The 16,261-nt window shown below is 34.9% G+C and overlaps 1 long non-coding RNA gene across 3 annotated transcripts in view; it reads right to left on the bottom strand.

Moving 5' to 3' along the window:
* Window positions 1–2,702: 2,702 nt before the first annotated feature.
* The window catches only part of LOC132283451 (uncharacterized), a 33,616-nt gene continuing 20,057 nt past the window's right edge, over window positions 2,703–16,261 (bottom strand). The window contains exons 4-8 of one of the 3 annotated variants that reach the window (XR_009472034.1): window positions 9,860–9,981; window positions 8,534–8,753; window positions 7,857–8,031; window positions 3,574–3,736; window positions 2,703–3,493 (exon numbers count right to left, since the gene is read on the bottom strand). This is a non-coding gene — a long non-coding RNA (uncharacterized LOC132283451). The remainder of the gene's footprint in view (window positions 3,494–3,573; window positions 3,737–7,856; window positions 8,032–8,533; window positions 8,754–9,859; window positions 9,982–16,261) is intronic. The other 2 variants (XR_009472035.1, XR_009472033.1) reach the window with 2 other exon arrangements.

Raw genomic sequence — 16,261 nt, 5'->3', positions numbered from 1 at the left:
TGCTCCGAATTCGACGATACCGAGAGGTTTTGTTGGGGACAACACCGTGAACATAACCCCCATCAAAGCCCCATCAAAATCATAACTTGACCTCAAAACCAAACTCAAGAAATGGTCAAAACTGAATTCTAATAAGGGGGAAAGGTAGAGCACGGCGAGGGGAACAACAAACGTTAAAGCCGAAGACTTTCCATTAAGGAAAAGTAAACCAAAAGAGGAGAGAGAAGATGGCAGCACCCCTTGGGCTGCCATGGGAGCTTCAGGTTGTGCGTGAAGAGGGGAGAAGATCAAAAATGAAATATCTCACCTCCCCTTTTATAGAAATCTCAAAAAGTGCCCCGAACGGGCCCTGCCGGATCCGAAAAAGTAAAATTTGAGCAGACGCGCTCAAATGGCAAAACTTTGTGAACAAAAAAGATTCAAAATGATAAAATATGAATAATGGAAGAAACGGGCGTTAAAAACTGAGTCCCGAGCAGAAAGTTATGCCCAAAACAAGTTTGGCAAAAATCGGGGCCAGAAACCCTAAAACTGGAAAACATCGACCAGGAGGAAATTCCAAGAGTACCCAACTCGACGAAATGTGAAAATAAATCCCGTACGAGGATCCAGGCTCAAAACAAGACATTTTGTAATAACTTTCATTAATTGCATAATGGCCCCTCCAAAAAGTGAAAACTGCACTTATAGCCCAGAATGAAAATATCTTCCAAAAATATTTTCTTAAAAACCCTTGAAATAAAATATCTTCAAAAGATATTTACGAAAAACACCCCAAGAAAAGAAAATAATTTCAAAGAACTTTGCATCCATGCCCCTATGGACACCGGGAGCAACCAGAGTACTTTCTTGCAAAAGTAAAGATACGTATTTCGAAGAAACCACTCAAGATGAAGGCACGTGAAGTCAAAAACCAACTCCGAGCATGAGAAGTGAGGTTGTGCCAAAAACTGACAAACAGAGATAAGACGAAATAGGGAAAATGACAGAATAGGGAAAAGATGAAATAGCGCATAGTGTCCGAAAAACGAAAAATGCGAAAATGACTCGGTCCTCAAAGGAAGTTATCAATCCACGAAAAAGAGTCTCAGGAACCAATTCCGAGCACTCGAGATGACACTAAGCGACACGAAACAGAGCTCAGAAAAGAAAATTAAACGAAAAAAATTCATTCGTAAAATTTCAGGAAAAAGAAAAGGAAGGCAAATGACCGGGTCGTTACATTCATGGCAACCCAAGGGGCTGCCACCTTCTCGCTCCTCCTTTAGACTTCTTCCCTTTAGTAAAATGCCATAGTGCCTTAGGCTTTAATGTCCTCCTTGGCAAGGCCTTCGATTCTAACCGATTGGAATCTTGTTTCGGTCATTTTTCGAGTTCGGGTTTGAAGCCAAGTTTGGATTTTGGTGTAACTTCCTTGGGGTTTAATGTTCACCGTGTTGTCCCCAACGAAACCCCGAAGTTTCATAGGATTCAGAACGGTTTCATTTCGGTGGGGATTTGAGATTTTTCATCTTAAATTGAGGTAGGGGATGTCTTAGGTTTATTGAAATATTGTATTGATTGTTTTATAGGCTTATACAACTTGTATGCATACTTTTGTTCAAGTTCTAGAATTTAATTTAATTATTTTCTATGTATAAGATTTAATTCTCATGGTTGTGTATAGCTTAAAATTAAATTGTGGCATGCTATTAAATTTGGCCCTGAGATGTTTATTAACATATATTAAATTAGGAGCATTTGACTAAATATTGCAACTTTCATTTAATAATTTTCTTTTATGAAAGTTTAATTCACATGGTTGTAATTTACATGAAATTAACTTGTATTGTGATATTAAAATAGGCCTTGGTATGTTCTTTAATTTATGTTAATTTGAGAACTTTTGGATGACTTCAAAAATCTAGAGATTTTAATTAAAAGAATTAATTAAAATTTATTTAATGGTTCAATTGGCTTAATTAAGTTTTTAACTTGACATTTGTAATGACTAGGACTTGTTTACTAGCATATATTTATTTGGGACCATTTGGAGTTGCTTTAGAATCTAGAGATTTAATTATCATGATTTAATTAAATTCTACTTTACTGTTTCAATAACCTAATTAAGTTTTTGAATAGATATATGTAATGATCATGTTATGACATTTATTAATTAGGGATTATTTGGTTGAGATTTGAAATTTAGATAAATTAATTAGTTTATTTAATTAATTTCCGTTTCTATTGTATGTATTTGACATTGGTTGTATGTTTAAATCATGATTTTGGGCATGTATTAGATTCATGAGTTTATGTTTTTAATATTGAATGACATTGTTATAGCGTGTAATGAATCGCACACTGAAAATTCGACATATGATGTTATTATAGCGTATAATGAATCGCACTATGAAGATTTGACATTTGTCTTGCCACAGTAACACTACAACAGATCTGACTTTTACCAGCGCTCAAAAGTGCTGGTAAAAGTCTTAAAAAGCGATTACCAGCGCTTTTTCAAAAGCGCTGGTCAAGCCTGCGTCGGTAGGGCTTTACCAGCGCTTTTAAAAAAGCGCTGGTACAGGGGTCATTTTAATTTTTTTTCCCCCTATGCCAGCACTTTTTCAAAAATCGCTGGTACTGGGGTCATTTTAATTTTTTCTTAATTATTCTATTTTCCCTTATACCAGCGCTTTTTCAAGAAGCTGGTACTGGGGTCATTTTATTTTATTTTTTATTATTTTATTTCCCCTTATGCCAGCACTTTTTCAAGAAGCGCTGGCACTGGGGTCATTTTAATTTTTTTTTAATTATTTTTTTCCCCCTATGCCAGCGCTTTTTCAAGAAGCGCCAGTACTTGGGTCATTTAAAATTTTTTTTTTTATATTATTTTTTTTCCCCTATGCCAGCGCTTTTTCAAGAAGCGCTGGTACTTGGGTCATTTTAATTTTTGTTTTATTATTTTATTTTTCCCTATGCCAGTGCTCTTTCAAAAAGCGCTGGTATTGGGGTCATTTTATTTTATTTTTTATTTTTTATTTTTCCCCCTATGCCAGCGCTTTTTGAACAAGCGGTGGTAGAGCGGTCATTTTAAATTTTTTATTTTTTTAATTTTTGCAGCTACTAAATGTTATCCAATATAACACAAATCAATATAAAAATACCGTCCAAATTGTTTTTACATGATACAACCACAAGTTAACCTGCTGCCAATATGAAAAATACCATCGAAATTGGCTACTAATTGATAAAGTTGGTAAATGTCAACCAAAAAGCTAAAATGTATACTAATATAACCACAAGTTAACCTACCAATATGAAAATACCATCCAAATTGTCTAGATAAAGCTACTAAATGTCACACAAAAAGAATTAAGAATTTTTGACAAATGTAGTACAAGTTTTTCAAAAAGGACCCATCCAAGGGGAAGGAAATTCAGAAAGCACAGCCACGACCCCATCTTTAGCTTCAACTTCAACAAGTCTTCTTGCCCATTTGATTTGAATTACCCTACATTTTTTATAAATTCATTAAGCGCACATTATAATAAATGAAAATTTAACATATAAGAGAAATTGAAAGTTCATAACCTTAATTGAATTGGCATCATGACTAGAAAATGGACTCAACATCTATATCTTCTGTGCGTCATAAACATCTATATCTTCCGTGCATCATTCCTCAATAGCAGATTCATTATAGTAGAGAGACATTTCCTTTGCTATGTTTTCAGTACTAGTTCACATAAGGAACCTAAAAAGTATTAAAGAATGTCAGTAACATTTAAAGTAGCAGAGGGAGCAATTTGAGACATTTTGAACCAACAACTAGTAGATCATTTATCCTGTGTGGGGAACTAAGCACTATAAAAGGTGACAAAAATCAAACTAGACTTACGAAAGAGTTTCAAAACATGGGCATAATGGAATGAAACAACATAATGATACAAGGATAATAAGGAAATGCAAGCATAAAGTACAACATAATGTGCTGACTATGGTCCAAGTTATTATAAACAATGATGTTCTACCACCCTGTACTTAAATATGAAGGGGTCACATGAATGAGAGTTACTAAGATTCCAAGTCTCTGTACATTTTAATTTGAATGTGTTCCTGTATATGATTTCTACCATTCAATGACTCTAAGGCCTGAAGACATCTAATACTGAGCTCTTGTTCCATATAGCAAGGTTACATTAGTTTTTGCTAGAGAATTTTTTTTAGTTACAAATTTCTAAATTCACATTGAACATGATATAGTTGTGTGTCACACAAAATTGTACTACATGTTTCCTCACAACTGAGGAAACAAAGCTTGTAAAGTGATACAAGTATTCTCTGGGCAAGTCACCTCTCAAATCTGTTAAATTTTTAGTTCTGGTCAGTTTTACTAAGTCCGTTTTTCAACTTGTTTTGTTTTTTCAATCTCACTGCTCTATATTCAAAAGACCATTGAACTGGTATGAGTAAGAAATTAACATAAACAACAAACAACAAATAGAAAATACTTCTCCTCCACAACACAAATCAATCAACAAGAAGCCTCCACATACAATGATCCCATACTCCCATGCTTTTCAACAAATACAAGAAAGTAAATTGCCTCCACACGGGCCGATTAGAAACAATGAAATTAAAATGCCTCCACACGGGCCGATGATTTAAAAATTGGTCACTTCAAGGCATGTGTAAACCCCTAGTTTTCAACCCTAGTTTTCAAAAGAATAAAATGGGAATTAAATTTTAATTTTTATTGCATTTTTATTTAATTATGTGACTTATGTGTTTTGATTCCTAAATTGATTAGTGGTGAATTAGTTTTATTATTTGCGTAAGTGATTAAGGGTGTATTTATTTTAATTTAATTGTTTAATTAAAATTGTTTTAATTTTAACTGTTGGTTAAATTAAATATTTAATTAATGATGTTTTAAATGACGTGTCTTTGGTAGATTATATTTGGTAGTTTTTAATTGGTAGCTATAAAATTTGTTTATTTATTTTCTTTGTTTCAATTACCTCTTTGAATTAGGGTTTTATGTTTTATGTATTCACGTTGGGTTAAGAAGTTAGGTTTAGCCAACTTTTAAGTCATGTTGGAATTAGACGTAGGTTTAAATAAAAGTCTATATATAGAACAATATATGTGTCTGCAAGGGTTTGAGAAAACCCTATTCACGTAGTGTTTGGAGAGAGGAAAAATAGAGAGGTTGAGGGGAAAACATGAAGGGAACTAGGAAAGGGCTTTGGATTGAAACTCATGTCAAGGAGGAAGGTATGGTTACTGCAAGATAGAGCTGAACAATAGGAGTTCGTCGGAAACTCCATAAACGGTGTTGTAAGGTTTCAAACCAAAACCTAAAGGCAAGTTTCATTCTCTCCTTCTTGTAAACTTGTGTTCTGTGCATTCTGTATAGTCTCTAGGAATTAACTCGATTTTTAAAACTGATGTTTGATGCATGTTTGCCGGACTGTAAACTGATTAACGTATAAATCACTGGTTTGTTTTCCTTGTATAAGCTATTGGATTGTATATTAAACCTTTGTAAATTAATTTATGATGGATTTTAAGGAGTTGCTAGGATGGTTAGGAAGTTAATTAAACTTTCAAACTGAATTTTGATGCATGGGATCAGACTTAAAACTGGTTATTTGTTCAGTTAACTGTGATTGGTGTTCTTGTATAAACTGCTCTGTTTCTGTTTAGATTTTTGGTCAAACAACTTGGAGTGGAATCAAAAGAGTTTCTAGGAGTATTAGGGCTTAAATTGAACTCTTAAAATCCTTAAAAAACTTAGGATAGATAGTTGGAATTATCGCCGGAAACGAAGACGAAGAACAGAGGAAGCAGAGAGGGAAACTGGAGGCTAGGTGAGTAGAGGCGGCTCTACAGCAGGTAGAGCCGGCTCCATAACAAGTAGAGGAGGCTCTACAAGAAGTAGAGCCGACTCCAAGGGTTTCCAGAGCCTGCTCCCTTGGTTGCTAACACCTACGGGTGTTTTCATGTGGATTTCTAGGTTTCAGGGGCTTGGATGTGATTTCGGGAAAATTGTGGGAGGTTTTAAAGTTTTAAAATTAATCTGTTTAAGCATGAAAATAGTTAGTATAAGCTAGTATGCTAATCTTAAAAGGTTGATCATGAAAAATAAACATATGATTAGGCATACTGTTAAGGAAGGATGAAGGATCAAGTTGCTGATTTGTTTAGCAACTTAAACGAACTGTTACTAAATTGTTTGTGAGACGTTATATGATTATATATATATATAACAAAATGAAGGCTCAGGAAGTTGGTTTAAAGTGTGTTAATAGACATCATGAAATTTTAAATAATAATTTGCATGTCGTCACGGAATATGAAAGGGTTGATGCTAGCGGCTATTTTAGCAAAGTAAATGGACTAATAGGAGTGTGGTTATAGAATCTGAGTGTGTGTGCTTAGTTTATATATCTGAGCATCATTATATCATACTCCGGACTTACAGTTGGGGATTTAATAGTTGCCATGAGAATTAAATATTAATTTGCATGCCGATAAGGATTGAGGAGGATTCAAAAGCTAGTCTCCGTTTTAATAGTGTAAATGAACTAGTATGGATGTATTAGTTGGGAATTCTAGTATAATGTGCAGTTTATAATTCTGATATTCATTATATTATGTTAGGGATGATAATTGCTGAACTGTCGTAATTTCTGTTCTGTCAATTATATGGAAATGGATGGTTTAAATTGTTAATCATTACATTAACAATTTAATAGAAGGATTAATGATTATAATCATATACTGGATGCATGATGGGATCTTAATAATATCTATTTTCTATTATGCTGGTTTCTAGATGTATTTGATGTTCATTTGAATGTGCATCATCTGTGGATCATATGCATGTATGTACCGGTATGGGACGGTAACATACGGAGGGACGGATTAGGTCAAAACGCTAATTCCAACCCATTCATACATAAGGAATGGATTAACTAAAACAGTTAAATCCTACATGGTTGCATGTCTTGTCAGCTAAAATGGTTAAACGACACAATGGTTATTTGTTTTTATCTTTCTGCACTAGGAAGAAATTTATATATATACTTATAGTGCCGTGATACGAGCTTGAGTCTCCTGATCTCGGTTAGGGTGCGTATATCGCAAAGGTTGGATAGCTAGATATAGCTGATGTTCCCTGGTAGGTTTAGGTACTTGGCCGCTGTAAAGCGTATTTTTATGTCACCTTCTACTCAGGCTGAACTATGTTATAGGCTAGTGAGCATCCTTTAGTGTGTATATATATATATGGACTATTTTAGATATTGCCGAGCTATCTAGGATGTATCTGCGTATCGGGTTTATGTACGGAGGGTAGTAGGATGGAACTTGCATGTGGGCCTGACCCACCTTTATTTTTCAGGTGTTCATGAGTATCAGGCTTAGGGCTTGATCATGGTGATGCAGATACATTCACTCACTCTTCCGACTACATAGGATTTCATTTCTTATTTTAATTTTGAATTTTAATTCTGTAAATTTATTTATCAGTTGGAATTATTAGGGGTCCACTAAATGGATTCCCGAGTTGTACGGATTTGGAGGATTTAAATAATATTAATTTATTATTCAAAGTTTGGGGATTTTTATTTTAGTTTCTTTCAGCGCATTATTCTTTATTGTTAATTCAGTTTATTTATTTATTCCTGCTTGTTTACATATTAATTGTTTGGTATTCCTCGGATCTGTGCTCAGACTTGATTACCCGTGGCTCTAGAATTGAGGGGTATCTCAGCATGTGACCCCCTAATACACCGCAAAGAGTTTAAAAATTGGTCACTTCAGGGCACGTGACCCCCTTTTTGCAACATGGAATCATGAAAACTTACAATCATCTCCGAAGCAGCAGCATCAGTAGCATTGCCATCCTTATTTATATGTGTACGAATGAATAAATCTGCGGAGGTGGTTGGGATGATTTTGAAGTTGAAGCTTGGGTATTTTTGTTCACTCACTTTTTCCACTTAACTAACCGTTCGTTTCATTGTCAGCTTATTATTTATCCTTCTTGGAAAAGCAAACAAAAAGGTAATCTATTAATAATCTATTAAGTTCATATATTTTGGCTTGGAGAGGGAAAAGAGGTAATGAAATTAAGCTAGCTGGGAATCAAAACAAAAATGGAAGAGGCAAATTATTGATGATGTCATTTGTAGAAAATGAAATAAAATTTATAGCTGTTGAAATAGTTTACTCAGTTAACTGCCAAAAAAAAAGTTCAATATGATTTATAGTACATGAACAGAAGGTGAGCAAATTAAATATCAATAGCTCCTATCTGTATAGCATTAAGGAATAAGGATAATAAGATAGAGCCAAATCAAAAATATAATGGAATATGTGTTTTAACTAAGAGTCATAACACTGGAGAAATAGAAAAACACATGAAAGACAGAATTAATGTATGTTGTCTCAATCAACAATCCTAACATGAAATAATTTTCCTGTGTACAAGAACAGTCACTACACTATCTTAATTACTATCTGGAATGCAAGGAAGGAAGACTTACAAAAATATAGACAACAAACTTCCCAAGAGTAGAAAGTAGCCCCCACAAGCACCACAAGTTCACACTTCAAAATCCAACTTAAAGCCCCATTCTAGTTTGAAAACAAAAACATCAGAGAAACAAAAATTAAAAAGGGATCTAACTTGAAGTCCGAATGACTAAGTCGGTCAACTTCTCTTGCAGCTCAGATGGATCGATGTTCCTCCCATCATTCACCTGTGCACAAAATTAGGAATAACATAGTGTTGTTGCAAGAAAACGTGCAATTAGAAGAAGAAAATAAATAAATAAATAAATAAAAATAAAAAAAGGTGCAGCAAATCAATCAAAGGTTTTTAGTTGCATTCAATTTAATAGTCTATCCTTCTTTTCAAACAAATGGTAGCAAAATACAGTACTAGTGTACCCCATAAGCCACGAGACACTTGAAACCTCTAAACACTATAAGAAAAATGCAGATCCCTTTGATCACTAATGGACTTAATTTGGTGTTCAAACCCTTCTAAGTAACCAATGACCTCAATTTGAAACCTTCACCTCCGAAGAAATTGTAACATGAAAGGGGAAAAAAAATAAAATTACAACCAAAAAATCTGAAACTTGATAAGAAAATGCTTTTACATATAACAGCAACTGGCAACAGAAGAATCAAAATTTCTTTATAAATGTCTCAGGCATATCAGCACAAGAAACAAAACATTTTATCACAATGCATAAGAAACATAACATATTAATTTTCCACATGCACACTCAACTCTGAGTTGGCCATTAATTCTTCATCAAACTGCTAATTTACAGAAGCGTAGCTTTCTTCAACAGAATGTTATATTTGGTTCAATTTGAGATGGCTATAGTTTTTTACTGACAAAGAGAAAAATAAAGTGACTTTAATTTTTTCCTGAAAATTAAATGAACTACTCATTTTGTAGGTAATACAAGAACCACTCCTAAGCACAAAAAATAAGAAAATTTATGTTAAAAGAACTTGATAACTTGTGATTTAGAAATTATAACACCACAGTAGAGCATGGTTCTAAATAAAAACCTTTAATACATTAAAGGAATAAACGTGATAAATTAACACAAAATGTTAAAAAGGATAATATTATATACACAATTATTGACTCAACCATGAGAGGGTTTTGCAGAAATCCAAAGTTTTACAGATTCAAAATCAGAACAATTTTTTCCTAAATTTCCTGTGCATATCAAAACAATATATGTACATACACATATATATGATCCAAAGTTTTACTTCCTTTACAAATTCAGAATACAAAATTTGAAGCATATAAATAGTTTGAGGAACTCAAAATTCTCACCCCCACTGGTCTTTGATTGTGTTGGTGCAACTGGAAGAACCTTTTCCGTCATATTGGAAGGAAGTGGAGGCATATTCAAATTTGTCTGCATCGACAACATCGTATACCGCGGAGCACTCACTCTACAAACAGAACACACATACATCATAATCTGACTTGGGCAATTTTCTGTAACTTCCTTTACATCTCTCATCAATCAAAGGGGGGAACCGCCTTAATCAAATTATAAGAAAATTACAGAAAAAAATAAATTGTTAATCCGAGTTTTGATGTAAATATTGATGATCTGGTCCCTAGAAGTGTCGTCTTCCTCATGTTTTTCCATCACAACAAGCCAGTGATTAATTGATTTAGCAAAAAAAAAAAAAAAACCCATACATACAAAGAGAGAAGGGGGGGGGGGGAGGGGGGCAAGCTTGAGAGTTAAGAGACAGCGGCTGAAGCTTATGAACGGCGAACCCGAACTAGAACAGCTGGCGATGGAAACTAAAAGATATGGGTTTTGATTTTTTGAACAATCTGGCATATCAGATATGGGTTTTGATTATGTAATAGGTTTTTAAAAAAGCGCTGGTACGATTGCAACTATACCAACGCTCTTTAAAAGAGCGCTGGTAAAACCCTAATATGGTGTAGTGACCTTTCTTGCCCTTTTGAAAATATAACATTTCTGGCATGAGCTTATTCTGTTTAGAACTTGTGGACTGAAAAGAATTTCAAAAAATTTAGTAATCTGTATAGCACAGAAATGATAATGTTCAAGCGCATAAATTTTTAGCACCAGTGTATGAGTCTTCAGGCTTTATGTATCTACCTTTTTATGTCAGTTTATAGTACGCTATCTAAATATACGTAAAATCCCTCTTTTAAGCTAATTATAAGATCTACGTGCTTTGAATAATGTAAAATTACAACTGAAAAAGAAAAACACACACACACACACACACACACACACACACACACACACACACACACACACACTATATTAGAAATTTAGAACATCCAAGAAATTAGATATCTGATCAAGTGCTCCATCCAAGTGCAGTCACTCCCAAGGTGCCTATAACTTGCCAGTCTCTACTCTCACTGTCTCACATTTCCTAGAATTTGCATAAGAAATAGCAAAGGTTAACCTTACTCAAGAGAGGGCCTACAAATTCAAGATAGTTTCTACCGAAAATCATACAATCTAGTAACATTCTAAAGAAATCAACGCTCTGTATGAACAATTTAGAATATTAGATTGCTCTGCACTTGAAAATTCAGAAGAAAAAAAAAAACATGAATTTTTTCTAACTTAAGGTGCTAGGTTAAGTTCAACAAAAGAAGAGGAATTTTTTTTTTTTCATTATTTGAATAACCATTCATGTAAATAAAAGAGCCTATATATGTAATTAATATAGACTCCACTTATATAAATACCAGAAGGAAGTTTGTTCACAAAAAGAAAATGGAAAATGTCTCTATTCTAAAATTGTAAATGACCAACTCAAGGTATTCTTCTACTTACTACATCAACAAACCACGACCAATCACAGTTTCACAATTACAGTTCCATAGCCACAGTTCACAGCCTCATTGGAAATTTGAAATACAGACTATATATGCATATCAAAATAGAGTTTTCAAATTTTTAACACACACGACACATATGCGTCATCAAGGTTATAGCCTCCACAAAAATTTGAAACTCAAAACATAGAAATATATATCAAAACATAGAGCATGCTTCACAAAAATTTATTATGACAACACAAATAAATTTAGAACTTCAAATCTCCAAAGTTAGGGACACAGCCCTTGACAAAATTTTCAGAAATAATTTTCAAACACAGCCCATCATTACTAACCATCCTCCTTTTTCAACATCACAGAATATATATCAAAGTATTCTTAAATTGCAATCCCAATGATCAAATACATGTTCACAGTAATTTCTCAGTTTTTCCACAGTCTTCATTATCACAGTTTCATGCTTCACAATATTTGTAACATGGCAAAACATATAAAATCTCACATAACTAAAATCCGGAATTCCCATTTCAAAATAAAATTCCAAAAATCTCCAAAACAGTTTAATTAACCTTTCCTTCAGAAATTTTCAAACATGAACTCATATATATATTTATATGAATGACAGGGGAAAGATGCTTACCCGAAAGATAGAGAGAAGAGCAAAGGAATGAAGAGAAAAATCCGAGAGAGAGACCAACCCGAGAACGATGAGGTGACGGCCTGAGATTCGCCGGAGTAGATGACCGAAAATTATAGCTGTGGATGGCGGCGAGATGAGAATGTTATCTCCTTGGCCGAGGGTCGGCCAGAGACGAAGCCGATAGAGAAGAGATGAGATCGAGAGCTAGAGGCTGAGGTTTGGCCAGAGATCTCGCCAAAAAACCCATAGCAGAAAGCTCGAACAAAGTGAGAGGGGTTGGCTTTAGTGGTGGTGTGAGGATATGGGGTGGAGTGATAGTGGTGGTTGTGGTGCAATAGGTTGAGAACGAGAATAGAGATAGAGGCGATTGGGGAGTTGCAGAGAGAATGAGAGGGGGCAAGTTCAGAGTTGAGACCGAGAATAGAGATGGAGGCGAATGGGAGGCTGAAGAGAAACCTAGGGCTTGGATGAGATAAGGTTAGAAGAAATAAATGGAAAATTAAAAAAAATAAAAAAGTGAAATAATGTTAAAGCGCCAATTTTTCCTGCATTAAATTTCACACTTACCGATGCTCTTTTGTAAAGCACTGGTACTATTAGCCTTATACTAGCACTCCTAGTAAGAGCGCTGGTGTACGATTGCACCTATACCAACGCTCTTTCAAAAGCGCTGGTACGATTACACCTATACCAGTGCTCTTTAAAGAAGCGCTGGTATGATTGCACCTATACCAGTGCTCTTTAAAAAAGCGCTGGTACGATTGCACCTATACTAGCGCTCTTTAAAATAGCGCTGGTAAAACCCTAATATGGTGTAGTGTAATTATGGACTTAGAGCACGTGTTGTGTGTTTCCAAAAATTGAATTTTGCATGGTAGATAGCTAATATCTTGTATATACATGTTGATATATACGTTGTTGCACAATTTGTTAATTTTGAAAACTTGGGACGTTGTTGTATGACTACAACTAAGGCATGGTTCTAGTATGGGGGATACGAGTTCCCCCTATAGTCTAGTGCGCACATAGGGAGGTTACCCGTGGGCTAGTAACCCTAAAGTAACCTTGTTGCCGGTCTGATCCGGCGTGATGTCCGAGTATCTACCTTGTTTGATTTCGCATTTTATTTCAAGTTGATAACTAGATGATGTTGTAACTTGTTGTTCCTTATTTGATTTCCCATTTTAAGTTTCAAAATGTCAACTTTGAGAAATCATGCTCTATGCGTTGTATTGGAAGTTTCAATATTGGTCAAATTGCATCAATATTCTGATTTGTGTTTTATTGTTCTAATGTAGCCTAGGATGATTTCTTAAACTCATTTGGAATATAGACGTTAAGTGGCATGAACCATTTTAGTTGATTTCGCATTTCAGATTTCAAGTTGATAACTTCAATAATCTATATCTTGTTGCGTTGTATAATATGCTTTTATATTGTTTAATTGCATAAATATTGTAATTTATGTTAGAAATGCTTTAAAGTAGCTTTGGATGATTCCTGAGTCTCACTTATGACATAGACGTTAGGTAACATGATCCTTTTGAATTGTTTCATGTTAATGTAATAACTTAATAAAAAGTTAGGTCTTTGCATGCTCATTCCCTATGAGTAACTAGTTTACTCACCCCAAAGTTATTGGGTTATTTTTCAAGTACAGATACCTTGATAGGGGATGCACAATGTCCCTAGATCGTTTCGTTGGATTGAAGTTCATTTAAATGCATTCTTGTTCACATGCAAGTGTTAACATGTTTTAGTTTTACTTTAAAAGTTGTAATGTATAGTTAGGTTAAAAATGTCATTTTTACCTTGAGACTTGTAATGTGTGTCTAAGCACACTTTTTAACATTTATTTTATGTATATGATATATGGCCAAGGGCCAAACTTCTTTCGAAATTCATGTGTATTCATAAAGGTAAAATTTTGCCTTTAATGTGAAATATATGAAAAACTAGGGTTTTAACATGTCGTTTTTGCACCAGAGCGTGCATTGTGTATGAAATTTGTTGTTTAGTATTCATTTACCATGTATGAGGTGTTGCCAAGTGCCAAACACCATTTTGTTTTAGGTTTTATATTTTGGTTTCATATATTGCATTTTTAGGCTAAAATAGGAAAATTCGAGCGTTAGGGTTCATTTCCAAATCGGGTAGTGCAAAGTGTGCACGAGCACATCCACTAGGTCTCATTTAATATGCATGAAGTGTGACCAAGGGCCAAATGGTCTTTTGATTGCATTTAGGTCCGATTCTTGCATTTTTTGCCTTTAAAGGGGATTTTTCCCGCATTGGGGTTTAGGTAGGTCATATTTTGCATTGGCGGTATTTTTAAGCCGTTGATCATTGTAGCACGTCATAATAGGTAAGTTACGTCTGCGTGCATAATCGTTTCCGGGAAAAACTCTTTCCTTAGTGAAATGAGCCTTATATGGACTCATTTCACATTTTTCTCGCATAATTTGGTTTAGGGGCATTTTAGGTATTTCACTTGAGAAAAAAATGTTATTCTTGACCTGGTTGACCAGAAAACGTGATTTGGTGGGGCGGGGGGTCACTTCATAACTTTTTTCCAAAAAATGTCATATTGGCCCTCAAAAATCTATTTTTTCTAAAAAACCCTAGCTGCTGGCTTTTTGCTGATCTATAGTACAACTTTACGGGTGAGCTGATTCTCGTAACCGGTTAGATGACTTGTGGCAGCATTACGACCATTCTGTTTTGCCATGTAACCGGTTAGAAAAGTCTCATAATTGGTTAGATGGTCTTGGGTTACCTTCTTTGGACCTTTTTCTTCCGTTAGCCATAACTTCTTCGTCCAGACTCCGAATCAAGTGATTCTTGAACCTAACTTGATTAATTTTTCGCTTTCCTTCCAATAGTGTGCTCGGTAGCACCTAAATCTTGCTAAAAATTACCATTTTTCCCTTGGGGCTAAACTTTTCCGTCTTCCTTTTCAATTCACTTCCGCTTTGTTTTCTTTCGAGTTCCGTAACTTCATGGGAAGTCACGTTTGTGTCTTAGGGATGATGTACATTTCTAGAGACGTTATTTCTATATAAAAAGACTTTTTTGCCCTTAGGGGGCTTGTTCAGTCTTTTTCTGATCTTTCGTTTTCGCATTTGTTCTCGTTGAGATCCGTGGCCTCATGGAAGGTCGCTTTGATGTCTTAGAGATACATTGTATCTCTAGAGACTTGTTTTCTATTTTTGCTTCTGCATTTGGATCCATTACCAAGTTAAACTTTGGTCTATCACAGGACACACTGCTTGAAAACCAGGGCCGTCACTTGTGGTATCAGAGCTCCTAGGTCCGAAAACCTTAGGACGACGGGTTTTGGGCGCATAACATGCTTGTGTTGCCATGCTGTATGTTTTTAGTTGCTTCTTTTTTATTTGATAACATGTTTACATGCTAATGTAGACGTATATTTAGAAGTTTACTTTAACTGCCTTAGCATATTGTATGTGTTTGTTTGCCTGAGTACATTATACAAGCCTGTTCATTCTAGCATATTGTATATGCTTGTCTGCCTAAGTACATTGTATATACTTGTTTGCTTTAGCGTGTTATATGTGCTTGTTCATCTTTGCATAACTGTATGTTGTGTGTATCGATATGTCTTATGTGATTTTACTACTTGTGTAAGTATGTAGTTCATTGCTATGTTACATGTTAACTGCTTTTTTCTATGTCTTGTCTCAGCATTATGGGTTATTCCAGCTTGGTTGGTAGAGATTGATGCTAGGACATTGTCTGTTGGGGTCTGTTGTATTCCTTAGACACATTCATGTCTTGCGAGTTTCTCCCTTGGATAGGGGAAATTCATTCCGTAAGGACCCACGACGAAAGCCTTCTTGTCTGTTTTGTTGGTTTGGGTGTTTCAAGACTTTAGTCTGACGGTTGATGCGGGTAAATGTAATGACCCGGTCATTTTTCTCCCTTTCCTTTTTTCTTAAATTTTACGGATATTTTTTTCCGTTGTCTTTTCTTTTCTGAGTTTAGTTTCTCGTCTCTTGGTGTCGTCTCGAGTGCTCGGAAATGGTTTCCGAGACTCCTTCCTTTGGATTCACAACTTATTTGTTAGAACCGCGTCATTTCCATACTTTCGTTTTTCGACACTATTCACTTTTCATCTTTTTCCCCATTCGTCTCTTTTTGGCATAACCTCACTTTTCATGCTCGGAATTGGTTTTTGACTTCACATACCTTCATTTTATGTGGTTTCCACAAAGCACATATCTTTA

Source organism: Cornus florida, unplaced genomic scaffold (assembly GCF_030987335.1).
Source record: "Cornus florida cultivar Cherokee Brave unplaced genomic scaffold, ASM3098733v1 CherokeeBrave_3.0.0_Hap2_Chr11, whole genome shotgun sequence".
Classification (NCBI taxonomy): Eukaryota; Viridiplantae; Streptophyta; class Magnoliopsida; order Cornales; family Cornaceae; genus Cornus; species Cornus florida.
Note: the sequence above shows the minus strand (reverse complement) of the source record. Positions and strands in the feature narration are given on the sequence as shown.